General features: G+C 45.2%; 1 pseudogene; it reads right to left on the minus strand.

Annotated features, from left to right (window-relative positions):
* Nucleotides 1–1,404: 1,404 nt before the first annotated feature.
* Nucleotides 1,405–3,440, minus strand: LOC109940766 (uncharacterized; annotated as a pseudogene).
* Nucleotides 3,441–3,758: the final 318 nt, after the last annotated feature.

Below are 3,758 nucleotides of genomic sequence, written 5' to 3' on the forward strand. Positions count from 1 at the left end.
CCACGCCACCCCCACGCTGTACCTTGTGCTTCAATTGTGCTTCAATCAATCACAAACAAGGTACTACGCGCTGGTATCCTAGAGGTCTTAGGGTTGTTTGTTTCGAATTAAAGTCGGTTATTTGAAGCTAATACAGATTAAAGCTAAGCGAATATGCTTTTTATTTTTTTTAAACACCGGTCCATCGCGGATGATATATATCCCTATCTTAGCTGACTCATGATTGTCCTTGCCTCCTTCAACAGGCGTGACCTGAACCTCATACGTGCACGCCAGAGCAAGGTCAACACTCCCGAATCAAGATCGTAATGAGTGGTATTGAGGGGGACTAAGGCCCCGTTTGGTTTAAGGTGACTAAAGTTTAGTGACTAAAGTTTACAATTTTAGTCCCTAAATAAGTAAACACGTTAACTAAAGTGGGGTGACTAAACTTTAGTTTTTTAGTCACCAAGGGGATGACTAAAAGGGACTAAAATAATATTTTTACCTTATTTGCCCTCTCCAGTTTCTTTTTATAGCAAACATTCATTAATTAATAGGGGTAAAATCCCGACACATGTCTTCAGACGGAGTTACAAATTCACCGTGACGCTGCCCTTCCCTGTAATAATCACACAAACACACACACGGATACACAGGAAATGAAGCCCAGGAGATCACTCCCTATTGGTACAGCTCGCAAGTCAACGTTTCACAAGACCTGGTACTCACATACAACGAAAATCATGACACATGTCTTCAGACGGAGTTACAAATTCACCGGAGCAACATCAGGTCATAGTTATACATTCCTAATTTTTTCTACAAGTACCAAACATGAGACGTACAAACTCTTCGGCGTGTTGCCTGTAGGCTTCACTTCCCTTCACCCAGATTACGGCAACACCGTGGACCCTTGTGCTAGCTGATGTAAACAAAAGGAAATAAGAAATGGCAGCCGTGCAGACAATTAAGCCCCAGAATGAGACACTGGAGATGTCGTAAATTGTCCGTCTTTGAACGCGTGAATGTACTGCTGGGGCAAGGAATGCTCGGCCTGCAAAAGTTTTAGCAAAAATGAGAGAATGGTCAAGACCAACGTATATATATTTTTTATACAGAAAGAAACTATGGTCTTCTTTCAGTTCAATTCGCCATGTTCTCCTAGAATGGTTTGTGTAAGTGTTGGATGGTGAAATATGAAATTGAGAGCCTTGGAAAAGCAAAAGTGGAACCAAAGTTTCAGTTTGGGGTCATCTGCCCTGTTCCGCGGAGGCCATGACGGCGTGGGGCTGGTGACCCCAACGTCCCCCATGTCGCCACCATCCCCGGGGATCCCCCGATACTCCCTGCGAGGGCTGGCCCTGGCCTCCTTCGTGACCCCATAGCCAGCGCCCTGACCTGGCATAAAGTTCAAAGCATGCACGGAAGCTACTATGCTAGTTTGCTACTGCACATACAACAAAGGGAAGGTACGAAACAGAAACCAGTTCTAACGCGGCTCTCTTGACTGAGACCTATCAGCCTGCCTATCGTCATCCCTGCCACCAGGCCTAACATGATGCCTTTCATTATCCGAAGGCTGCCTATCAAACTGTCGATCATTTCTCTCATTGTGATTCTCATATCGCCTCTCGTTGCCCGGATCCTGGATGCATGGATATCCCTCTGTGTTTGTTGAATGGGTGAATTTGCAGTCAACTTTAAAGCAGTCCCCGCGTTCAAGAAATGTATAGCATACTGCTCTATGTCCCCCATGACCCCCATCGGCACCAGAGCGTGGCTTCCATGACTTTCTGCCTGAGTCGCCAGCACTAAAAGCACCACGGTGTCCAGAGTGCCTGCTCTCATTCTCTCTCTGCTGATTATTCCCATTATTAGGATTACCATTTGGTGCATTCCAGTTCATGTTGTTATTTGCCTGACTCGGGTTTCCCTGCACAGGAGCACTCCATCAAACATTTTGGTTCATGTTTCCAACTTGTTGGTTTCCCCAGGCAGGATAAGAATTTGCATTTCCTGCTGCAACACCACCCCAAGGGGCCACTGCGACTCCTTGCATCTGACCTCCCATCATAGCAGCTGCATTTGGAATCCCCTGGCCTTGAGTTGCGGCCCAGATCATGTTCATGTTGGTGTTTCCTGGATTTGGTAACCAACCCATGTTTGGAACTGAATTTGGCTGGGTTGACATGGCTGCACCCATGTTGTAGCCCGAAGCACCTTGAGCTGATGCTACCCAAGGCATATTCATATTGTTCTGTCCCATCATTCCCCAACCTAAGCTTGCATCACCCTGAGGTGTATTTCCCCAGGTCAGATTTTCAGTTATCTGAGAATGGCCAGATGTGTTCACCACTTGTGTAGGTACAGCCCACCCACTGCTTTGATTATCACTGCCAGCAATGGTTGTCAATGAAGGTTGTACTGATGCAGCGGATGGTGTTGACATCATCTGTGATGGCATCGTCGAGTTGGAGACATCAGTTGATGACATCTGGTTTTTTGTGTCTGCTGGTCATACAGCAACAATATAATTAGGTTGGCTTACACTTAAAAATCTTAGTAGGCGCAGATGAATAAGACTGAAATCACTGAATGTGCTTGAAGTAAAGGAAACAACAGGATCCATGATTTCTAAAAGCAAAAGGAAAAACAAACAGCAAGCAAGCATTGAGCTAATACCTTCATGTTGCTGAGTGTTCAGTTGTCCTTGTCCAAGCTGTGCACCCAGTGGTCCAATTGCTGCAAGAGACAAAAAAATGTTTGCATCAAATACAAACATTTCTGTACTACAATTTCCAGATCTCAAATACATCGCCACCTATTAAGGTAAAATAGTGGAGTTACAATCTAAACAAGTCAGACAAATTTAGACCATACAAATTTGGTTCCAGTTTCACAGTTCTGAGCACAAATCGAGGGGATCTAAATGGGCGATCAATGGATTGTACTGAAACAGAAAAACCTTTTATAAGAGCCTACCTTTGGCTGAAGAGCTCACTTTTCCATGTGAAACATCTTCTCCTGATTTGGATTCAATGTCATCAGCTAATATGCCGTCTGTTTGCGGTAAATACGATATTTGCTTCTGGGAGGTCAAATCTGAATTAACCATTTCTGCATTTGCAGCTGCAGGAGCCGTTCCAGGAGTTAGATGACCCATATTTTCTGCAGACACTATGTTTTGTCCTGAAAAGCTCCCCATGGCAGGCTGAGTAGGTGTCACAGGATTTACCGCGACCCCAAACTGACTTGACGTGGCATTCCAACTTCCAGTAAGAGAATGTTGGCTTGTGTATGCTGCATGAGAATTTTGCATTCCATAATAACCTTGTGTGCCAGAATGGATCATGGTTGTTCCAAGGTTTGTTGAACTATAACCATGTCTTTGATTACTGCTTGAGAAAGACTTTGCAACTACTGATTTTGGAGTTTGTTCACCAGCTATTGTGCTTTGCTCAAGAGGGCTTTGCAGGTCGCGGCGTTCGCGGCGGCCGCGGCGGGCGGGGGTGCAGGTCGAGGCGTTTGCGGCGGCCGCGGCGGGCGGGCTTAGGTAGGCGGGCGGGCGGGGGCAGTCTACAATCGGTTCTTAATAGTTGTAGAGATTTTCTATAAACTTGAGCAAAGTTAGAAGAGTTTGGCTTAGGTCAAAACTAAAGCAACTTAAATTTTGAAAGAGGGGAGCATTAGACCTTTCTCTGGTTTTAAGCACATTCATATTGCTGACTGCATAAACTGAGAACAGCAAAATCCAATCAAATAAAACAAAAGGGTGC

The sequence above is a fragment of the Zea mays genome, chromosome 7 (genome assembly GCF_902167145.1).
Source record: "Zea mays cultivar B73 chromosome 7, Zm-B73-REFERENCE-NAM-5.0, whole genome shotgun sequence".
NCBI classification, from domain to species: Eukaryota; Viridiplantae; Streptophyta; class Magnoliopsida; order Poales; family Poaceae; genus Zea; species Zea mays.